This window comes from Triticum aestivum, chromosome 2B (genome assembly GCF_018294505.1).
Source record: "Triticum aestivum cultivar Chinese Spring chromosome 2B, IWGSC CS RefSeq v2.1, whole genome shotgun sequence".
NCBI classification, from domain to species: Eukaryota; Viridiplantae; Streptophyta; class Magnoliopsida; order Poales; family Poaceae; genus Triticum; species Triticum aestivum.
The window spans coordinates 226,945,631-226,956,350 of record NC_057798.1 but is presented as its reverse complement, the minus strand read 5'-3'; the positions used below and the strand labels follow the sequence as shown (position 1 = coordinate 226,956,350).

Genomic DNA, 10,720 nt, shown 5'->3' with positions numbered 1-10,720 from the left:
CCCCGCCGCCCGGACGCCGCCCCGACCCCGCCGCCCGGACGCTGCCCCGCCGCCCCGACGCCGCCTCGACCCCTGCCTCTCTACGAGGAGGTAACCCTAACCCCACCCGCGCACGTGGTGATCTAAGGTTATAGGGTATAGATCCTTTGATCCGTGCTTGGTATGGAAATGTTGCTCTCCGATCTCCTTAGGGCGATTCTATGACTTGCTTGTGGTGTTTGGTAATTTAGTTGTTGTGATCTGCAGACTGCAGGCATAATTCTGGAGTTTAATGGAGTGCAGGGCAAGTTTTACCTGTATCCGAATTGTTTGTTTGTTACACCATCGAATTGTTCGCTTGTTTCATGTCATGGAAGAAACCGGTCTGCTGCTTGATAACTTTATATTAGTTTCACAATGCACCATGTGTAATATTTTGGTTTATCATGAGATTTTGCAGTAATCAATTGTCACATACCTTTTTTCCTTTTTGCTGGGGCTTTTCACATTTGTTATGTCTCATCAGTCATCTTGAGAATGATATTTGCAAGTGACTAAGTCGACTACCTTGCATCAAGATATACCTACAGCTGCACAAAATGTTATGTGCAGTTTAGTTTCTGGAGTAGGTTTCAACTCCATTCAAACATTCAGAAGCACCTAAAAGAACCCCACACCATGGAAACTCACAATTAGTAGCGTCGGTGTTATCTGCTAGTTTTCAAATAATTAGAATTTCTTATTGCAAGATGCCCACCGCTAGAGAACAACCATTGATGTTATCACCTACTGTTTCGTTTATTCTTAAGAGGTTTGGTTATATAACTTAGCGGCATTTTAATTCCCGATAATTGGGTTTACACTGGAGTATTTTATTTCTGTGGGGAGAGGGAGAGAAGCCAGTGCAGGGTGTGGGAAGCACCTCTTCATGTGATTTTTTTTTCTTTATTGTGTAATTTTTTTTCTTGAGGCCCTGACCGTAGAACAACAGTTCTATGGTATTTTTTTCAATTATGTACAAACAGTTACAAGGTTGGAAAAGGAAAAGGTCTATAAAACTTCAGTTTTTGCTAACATTAGGAGATTAAAGGTCCCTTGTGATGTATTTATGTAAATTGTGTTAAAGGGGGACTAAAATGCAAAGCTTCTGACTTGAAGATCCAACTATTCTGGGTATGAACAAGAATAAATTTTAGAGAGATTCCATGAAAGGATTATAAGTTGTTGTTGATCCAAGTGTTGAAGGGATCTACTTTCCTTTGCTTTGATATGTATGCCGGATAGCCTCTTTACAGGTAGAGATACCCTGTTCAAGGACAGGGGGGCGGGGGTGTGAACTTTGTGAAATCCTGTCCTATTGATGACTTTGCAAACTTATCAGGAGGTGGTGTTAGGAAATCTAAACAATTTAAACTATATAGGAAGACATTTATAGGTTAGAAACAATCTGTTCTACTTCTGCAGATTATCTAGATAAGTGATGAAGTTTACTTAGTATAGTATTTTTTTTCTGTCACTTCTTTATCTACCAAAAGTGTGAACCCATGGTATGAGCCACTAATGCAAGCATCGTCATTCTTTTCTGAGTTTGTCTAATTCACATCTAAATGTTTTCTAAGGATGTCACATCTAAGCTCCCACAAATAACGCAGCAACAAGGAACAAAAAAAAAGCTGGGGCAAAAAAATACACCACAAACATAGTGGACACAAGGTTAGACGTGACATAAATGTGTCCTAGACAGACCCTTCTTTTCTTAGTGAAACATCAACTTTCCAAAGACAATATTCCAAACTGGACAGTTGATACATAGAGCTATTTTACTTTAACATTTAAAGTGTGGCTGCAAATCTGGGATGCAGGAGGTGAAAATTCATTGTCTAATCTGTTTCTCAGTTTCCTCTTTCAGAAACGAGAGATTTTTCAAGACCTTGCTCCACTGCTGTGGCACTCCTTTGGCACTGTTGCTGCACTGCTCCAGGTAGGTTACAGTTATTGCACTGTTCTAAATTCAGTCGCAATGGCAAGAGTACATATGTACTTGTGCAGTTCTTGTTATTTAAGTAAGGGTGGTTGTCCATGGTACTGAGCGCTGCTGTTTCTATGCCAAGTCTTAAATATTTCCATTGTTTATTGTTAAAAAGCTTTCCTCATTTTGGTGACTTTACAGAATAAGTAAATCTTAACTAGCAGTGGTTAATAATTAAGTCTTCTTCTTTTTCCTTTGCAGCTCACATCCCACTGTACCTGTACCCGTTCCTGAATACTACCAGCAAGACAAGACCTTTTGAGTACTTGAGGCTTACCAGCTTGGGTGTTATTGGTGCTCTTGTGAAGGTAAATTAAAACTAGATACTTATGCAAACTAGGAATGGATGGTCCATATAGATTTTTGCTTTAAATGGTGAGAGGGTTGTTGAACCAGAGGGGAAAACAATGATGGGGATTGGCTGTATTCTTTCTTTTTTTTTGTAGACTATATCTTGTTCTTTTGGTATTCTCATTCCAGTAATCCAGTCATTTTAATCAAATGGACTGGTTGGGATTGGATCCCAGGAATCTCAACAGGAACTGTTATTTTTGAAGCAAACAGGCTAATGATTTGTTAGAAATTATATTGTTTCTTCTTTTGGATATCCGATTCTGATATGTCAGAAACACAACATATCAAAAGCCAGGCGCGAGAGGTTCAAGAACTCAAGGCACAGGTGGCGCGGATTCCGGAGATTGTCCAAGAGCAAGTGGAACAACGACTCGGAGCGACGATCACCGCCCTTGTGCCTACCTTGATCTCGGGGTTGAGTGCGTGGATTGCAGGCGACCAACAGGGGCCGCCCCCGATTCCTAGCTTCACGGCCAGCAACTCGCATAATGCGATGGCGGGGCCATTGGTGCCTCCGGCGGAGGCGGCATTGGTGTCTCCGACACCGGCACGGGATCTTAATGCACCCGGGTGTACGCCGGCCGGCACCTCTTCAGCAAGCGGCCGCTCCGTCAACTGCACGCCCGCCGTTGGCGGTGCCTCGACATTAGCCGAGCTCGACGCCATCATCACGGTAACTAATTAAGCCTCTCTCGGCCGAGGACTTCATCTCCTTGCCTTTGACTGGGCATCCCTGACGCCCTACATGTTTTCGTAGGGCGCCGCCGACGTTCCGTGCACTCTCCTCCACTTCGTGAACAACGAGTTGGTCGATGTCGCCAAGGGCAAAATCGTTCAACCGGGCAACCCCTTGTTCCACGGTACCCAGATGCCACCCAACTTGTTTAGGGTTCAACTGGTTCGGGTGCTGCCAGGCTGCGACGACTTGTTACCTCCGATTCGACCCGTCGGGGCCGACGATGATGACGTGATGACCCTCAGCGCCTGCCTGAGCTGGCCCCTGCTTTGGCCAAAGATCCAGATTCGTTTGGGGGCGGGGGACACCACCCCAAAGACAACACCGCCAGTCGTGCCGGCGCCAAGTCGGCCCCATGGCAAGACCGCCGTAACGGTGCCGGACATCCCTATGCCACTGGATCCAAACATGCATATGGCACAGGATCAGAACGACGACGACGACGACGATGATACATTTGGCAATGTCGATCAGTACTTTGCCGAGCATGGGTACGATGGCGACTTCATGGGGCCTCCTTCTCAAGAACCAAACCCAACAAAAGACGTGTGCGATCTAGCTCGTACCGCGGAGAAGCCAAGTTGCAACAGGCGCCGTCAGGCGTTCAGCTCTCAGGAGACGCCTCTAGCTGCCGACTTCACCGAGCCTCAGATAGGCGAGGTGCGAAATATTATCAGCCCCAACACACTCAAGAAGGCGGTCTGTGAGCAGAACTCGGTCCCATTACAGGAGAAGAAGAAGGCACGCAAAAGAAAGACTAAGAAGGGTGCGAGCCAGCCGGCACCGAGTACGATCCGTGCTCAGGACGGGCCACCTTCACCGCAGGATATCTCGAGGAGGGTGCATGTGGCGGGTAGGGCGATGCTACCACCAAATATGCTCAATGCTGCAACCGGTGCTATGCGGAGTCTGCACAACAGTGTTCTTTCTTTGGAGAAGCGGCGTCTCAGAGAGAAGGATGTGGCATACCCGGTTTTCGTGGCCAAGGTGCCAGAGGGCAAGGGCTTTGTGGATGGCGACATCGGGGGTACGATCGTTCTGCGGTTTGATGACATCTTTGCTATGTTTAACCTTCATTCGCTGCACTACACCTTCGTTCGGCTATTTTCGCTGAGTATGGAGATGCGGATCATTCGCGACAAGACCCCGGACATCGTGATAGTCGACCCCTTCTACATGCGTGCCAGGATCTTGGGCAGCGCTGGGGACCGGCAAGTCACGAGTTCTTACCTCGAAGGCGTCATTTTGGCAAACCAAGATAAGGATAACTTCCTCGTGCCTTACTTTCCCGAGTAAGTCCTCCCCTCAACCGGCCCGTAACATATGAATTCTTACTTTTCGATCGTTTTTCTTTTAACATTCCGTGTTTTCTACAGTGACACACGTTGCACGCTCATCCTCCTAAGCCCCAAATATTCCATGGCCACGTATTTCGACCCGGACCGTCAGTCGAACGTAGACTACACAAATGTCAAGAAGGTTCTTGATGATGTTCTCCCCGGCTACACCCAATCTGGAGGCACCTTCACCAGGCCTATTCGTAAGTACGGCAAGCACGTGTTCTCCCACAATACGACGTTCTGCTGCGTCAAGCAGCCGCCTGGCGGTCAGAAGGGTGCCTACTACGCCATCCATCACATGCGGGCGATCGTACGGGACCATCATCAACTTCTGCTACCGAGTAAACTCCAAGATTGGGCCACGAGCGTGTCGGCAATCCAGGACGCGGACCTCCGACAAGAATTCTTTCGCATCCAGTCGGAGTTTGCGGAAATCATCCATCAAGATGTCCTTCGTACCTCGGGGCAGTTCTACCTCAGAAATCAACCGTCCAACAGTGACATCGACACAATGCTACAAATGCAGGATGACAACGCCCGTTCTTTCATGACTCCCACGATAGACGGCGGCTTCATCCACGCTCCGGTCCCTTGAGTCGAGTTGTCTAGTTCTGAAACATCGATTGGCTCATGTTGTAATTAAACTTTAATGAACTTGTAGTATGTCTCTTTGGTTTTGAGAGTCGTTCAACTTAGATGTAATCGATGCTATTAATGTCTTGCTTTTCTCTTCCGATCGTTCTGTTGCATAATTATATATTGCTTATGTATTGTCTGTGAATTGGTACTAACGTTTCGTTTGGCTAGTGCATAGTGATGCCGACGTATGTCATGTAGAAGGGTAAGGTTTCCGGAGTCTACGATGACTGGGAGGAGTGTCGGAGACAGGTTCACCGATTCAGCGGTAACAGTTACAAAGGGTACACCACTAGGGCCGAGGCCGAATCTAGATACGCCCGCTATCTAGCGGGAGAGGGGAGGGAGCGTTGGAGGAACCGGATGAAGACGAGTTTCATCGTGATGACCGCAGCTCTCTTCTATGTGATGGTAGTTTAGATGATCGATATCGACTTGTAATGCGAAGACAAACTCGCTACTCGCGGTCTCGAGACTTGTAATATAATGTTCTATCTTTGTTCGGTCTTTTTAATTCGGAGACTAATATGATGAATTGTATTCGGAGACTAATATGATGAATTGTATTCAAAGACTAATCTTCTATTGTATTTGATGAATCTATTGTTGATGTGTGCTGTCTATATTTTGTCAAATTATACATTTTGTAACCTGTGCAAAAAACAGAAAATAAAAAAATAAAAAAAACCTAATATTCATACTAATGGCGCATCACACGACAGTGCGCCATTAGTATGACAGTGCATACTAATGGCGCATCACCGGGTAGTGCGCCATTAGTATGCTGCGGTTACTAATGGCGCATCCAGAGGTGGTGCGCCATTAGTATGCCAAAGCACCTGGGTATACATGCCAACTGGGAGGCATACTAATGGCGCACCCTCGCATATACTAATGGCGCCCCAGGTGGTGCGCCATTAGTATACCAGGTACTCATGGCGCACCAGCTGGTGCGCCATTAGTAAAAATTACTAATGGCGTGCTATCAATGGCGCACCAGTGATGCGCCATTAATGGCCATATTAGGTGCGCCATTAGTAGTGGTATTTCTAGTAGTGTCATGAGGATACGGAACAACGAGTGGACTCCTTGTTAGTGTCGTCTAGGGAAAGATAGTGATCAGGTGCTTACCCCGGGTACTTGAGGTACCGCGGGTCGTGGATGACACGAAAGTTCCCCGGATCTTGTGGGTAAAGTGTGCAACCTCTGCAGAGCGTAAAACTATTCGAATAGCCGTGTCCATGGTTAAGGACAGTTTGGTAACCACTCTTGGGCTACGTCCACATGTTTACAAACCAGTGTGTGTGTTTGGATAAGTGGGAAGATCTACTTGGGTCAAGTCAAAGGACTTGACATGATTGAGTTGGGTTGGTGCCCACTCTATTTATGTTGATATCTGTAACCTGTCCTCATGGTTACTTGAATTTCTCCTGATGCATGTCTTACAAGTTGTTGAACATGTCATTGCACTCAAAACTAGCTTTCTGCAAAAATGTACCTATATCATGCATTGTTGTACCTTGAACCAAAACATGGGTTGCTTGCGAGTACATTCAAAGTACTCATTGGCTTGCCATTGGTTATTTTATTGACCAGGCATGAAAGAACAGGATATGATGAAGAATACTTCGATGACGAACATGCGAGCTAGGATGCCTCCCAGTCAGAATGCCTGTAGGGTTAAGGCAGATGGCATGGGTCCAAGTTATCGACGAAGATTTCCGCTGCAATGTTATACTCAAGACTTGACCATAATGGTCCTACTTGTGTAATACGGTATGTATGGATGTAAGCCTCTTGTTATTTAGCTTCTATGTGTTCATTGAGCATTGATCTCTGGGATCACTGTACACGTGCATTCGGTGATGACGACTTATGAGTCGGGGTCCCCACAGGGAAATATGTAACACCAAAGGCCCAAAGAAAGAAAACAAAAGAAACGACTAGAAGCACACAAGAATACTAATAATATAAACAATCAAGCAATGTCACATTTTACTGCTACTCACAACAATGATATGCATGCACACCTAATCACACAAATCTTGCAGAAACTCTGGTATTACGGTCTAATATGTTGTGATGGTGTGCACGAAAGTGAATCTGTGTGGAAGGAGTTGGTGTAACCAATGCTACACCAAGCGCTGGCTGAACACCGGTCACAACTGGATGGATACGGAGGCGAGGACGGACATGGTGATCAAGTAGCAAGACACAACGGTCACGACTACATCATCATCAAGCGTACGAATGGGAATCGTACACGTCCAAAGAATGAAATGACAGGGCAAGATAATGGTGGATGACTGGGCTTAATGGCATTGCCCTTTTCTGATAACAAAGATTAGCAAAGGTTGCCAAGGGGACAAGATGGAGGGCATGATTCAGGATAGACACAAGTCTATCACCGAAGTAATATGGGTGGGTGACGAAAAAATATCAACGTGATACCTGAGCATTACTCCTGCAAATGGTGTCTGGAACACTCGGCACCAGGGCATCACTCTGCTGGGACAGAGATGACGCAGAACACCAAAGTGCAGGCATGCTAAGAAAGAGGGTGCAGGTAGTGGATTAAAACCGATGCCACATACACTCACAAGATTAACCGTTAGTGTCACATCCCTAACTTCTGGCATTGCACTAGGCTAACTTCATGTGTGCATCATGTTTAAACTTTGAAAGAAACTTGAAATGTGATGTCCAAACCCTAGTACCAAATGGAATTCAAATAGGTTCAACCTAAAAATATTTTCAATGAATCCAAATGGCTTTGAAAAATGTTCATCATTTCTGGAAAATGCTATAAACAATAACCAGAAGTGTTGCACATTTTTTCATGACATATTTGATCACTGAATTAAATCATATGTACTTTGCATTTGGGCATTTAAATGCTAGTAAATATTTTAAATGCTCAAATAATTCTGAAAATAAGTGTGGGCTGTTTGAATTAATCTAAACAGAGCCTATGATTATTTTCAGGATTTTTGAAGGTGTCTAACTATTTTCAATAAAGCCACAAACTTACAAAAAAATAGAAAAACAGAAATTAAAATAGAAGAAGCAGAGACTTACCTGGCGCCCACAAACCGGCCCAGCTCCTGTGCTGGCCCAGCGCTGTGCAGCCCAGCCCACCACCGCCTTCTTCCCTGTCGCCTTCCTCCTCTGCCAGGAGAATGCGCATGTGGCCGACGCGCGCACGCACGCGCCCCTGGCCACCTCCTGCTTGCCGCCTCCCTCTGGACCCCTCGGACGATGCCACGCACGCCGCATGCCCAACTCTCTCACTCTCTCCCGTGTCGATCCCCTCCTCTTTTCCTCTCTGCCGAGATCCACCGAGTGAGCTCCTCGCTGCCGTTCGCCGTAGACGTAGCCACCGCGCTTCCTTCGACGCCTCGACGTGCCCAGCCGCTCCGCATACTTGCCATCGACCTCTCCAACGACCCACGCAAGCCGGGACGCCCTGCAGAGCTGCCCTCGACGTCGTCTTCCTCGTCGGTGCCGCGGATCGCCGCCGTCAAATCCGTCGCCGTCCGGCCTCCCTCAAGCTCGCCGTCCACCTCTACAGGGTCTACGTGAGCTCTCCGTCCGTTTCCCCCTCTCTGTTTCATCGTTCGCGCGCCGTAGCTAGGTTATCTACCGAGGCCGAAACCCCACCGCCGCCGGCCATGTCGCCTCGTCGCTCTAGCCACCGCAGCTCGCGTCCGACCTCAGGCCTGTGCTCAGGAGTGTTAAGAATAGAATAGTTGCTTATTAATTAAGCTAATTAGGATTAAGTTAATTGTTAGATAGGTTGTTTGGTTCTCAAGAAACCATGTACTTCCTTGGTTCTCAAGGCAACTATGTAATTCCTTGGCTCTCAAGTAACTATGTGTTTACTTGACCGCCAAGCACCATGTATACTTCCGCCTGGGTATAAATACCCCACTTCTATCATCAATAAAGACTGATGGATCATCTTTCAATCAAACTCTCTCGTTCTTTACTTTTCACTCAAAACACGTTATCAGCACGCCTCTGCCGAGAGCCTCGACGAAGAACTCCGATGAATTCCTTTCTCCGGATACGCTGGAACAACCTTCTCCTCGTTTCTTCTTTTCGTCGACCCCGTCGTCCTCTGCGACGATCTGCCCATCAATCATCAACCAATTAAATTGGCAGTTCCTTCTCAATCTTAGATTCATTTTCATCGCAGATGCAAAGAGTAAGAAGGCCACCATGAGAAGAAAGCATAAAATCCTGAGAATTTACAATTTCTTGCATCTGCCATGACGAACACACATCTGAAGAACAATAATTGGAAGAGCGGAAAAACAGTCGAACAAGGATCGGGAAGCACAACGCAAAGATCAAGAGATAAAGTCACAAACAGCAAGCATCCCGAATCAGCCTTAAAGACCAGAACTCTTGATCTTATTCGTTAGATCATCAGGTGATACTATTCCAAATTTTGTTCTTAGACAAATACTAGTAACCTCCAATCCAGGCGACGTACCTGCTGGCAGCGGAGAGCCCAGCCTCGACGTCGCACCGGTGCACGACGTGCAAGACACCCGGCCAACGGCCAACTCCCTTACCAACAGCCGAGACGGTGGTTGTGAGGCACCCCTCCTGGTCCGGCTCCTTGTGCTACGGCGCGCGGCGCTCTTTCCCCAGGCAGCGCAAGCCACGGAAACGCGCGTGGCCGCGGCCTGTCGGCGCGGCTCCCCGCGACCCGGCCACCAAGTAGTTGAGCGCCCGCCGGCGTGCCGCACAGAGGCGGCTCCATCCTGAACGAGGCGCAGCGGCCTCAGCTTTCCGACGCGGTGCTTGCGACGAGCGGCGGGCGCGCATGACACCTGCTAACGCAGCCCCATAGCATTGATGCCATCGGTACTTGCGTAATTGGAGCACTATGAATCGATTGGTTCATCGTTCTGAAATCTGAATACTATCTCCATTAGCAACCGCACAGGAGGAAAATTGGGGCAACCTTATCCTTATCCCTTTGGCGGTTTTCCGAATCAGCCCTCCTGTTTTTCTATATTCTCATGTTAGTACCTACAACACATGTTCAGCCACATGCTTTACAGTGTTTTACATCTGTGCCCATGAGATTCTCGAAATCATGTTTCAGGCCGTAACAAGTAGTAATACAGACACACTATCTGTTTAGATCCTCAGATCTAATTTTATGCAGTTCAGTCTCTAACACTTACAGTTTTAAGTCCTCAGACTTAGACTTAGTTAATTCTCCAGTGTGCTTGTTGTAAAGTGTAGAAAAAGAAGAAAAAATGTAACATGTTCAATCCGTTTGCCTCATGCAATCTCTATAACATGTAATTATGTGCAACAACTTTATTTTGGCAATCGAAATAATAGTGTGGGACTACCTCAAATTTTATTTGTAAATCACAAGGTATTGGTGGCATCTACTGCATAATATGCAGATTATCCATCACTACTGTGAGGTCTACGTCTTGTCATTTTAACAAGATGACTACCTTCGAAGTGCTCTTCCAAATATTAATATTATATGTGACTATCTCGAGATATCATAAGGTAATAGTGACATCTACTGTAAATTTTTACAGACTATCCACTATTACTGCAAGGTCTACATCATGTCACTTTGACAAATGATTACCTTCAAAGTGATTTTCT

The 10,720-nt window shown here is 46.5% G+C and overlaps 2 long non-coding RNA genes across 2 annotated transcripts; one reads left to right on the top strand and one right to left on the bottom strand.

The window, feature by feature from the left end:
- The first annotated feature begins 1,677 nt into the window (after positions 1 to 1,677).
- On the top strand, positions 1,678 to 2,615 carry LOC123041107 (uncharacterized). The gene is made up of 2 exons (XR_006418371.1): positions 1,678 to 1,960; positions 2,210 to 2,615. It is a non-coding gene; the product is annotated as an uncharacterized lncRNA (long non-coding RNA).
- A 6,279-nt stretch (positions 2,616 to 8,894) lies between these two features.
- LOC123041106 (uncharacterized) lies at positions 8,895 to 10,307 on the bottom strand. The gene is made up of 2 exons (XR_006418370.1): positions 9,573 to 10,307; positions 8,895 to 9,204 (listed from the first exon to the last, which is right to left on the bottom strand). It is a non-coding gene; the product is annotated as an uncharacterized lncRNA (long non-coding RNA).
- Between the last annotated feature and the right edge of the window lie 413 nt (positions 10,308 to 10,720).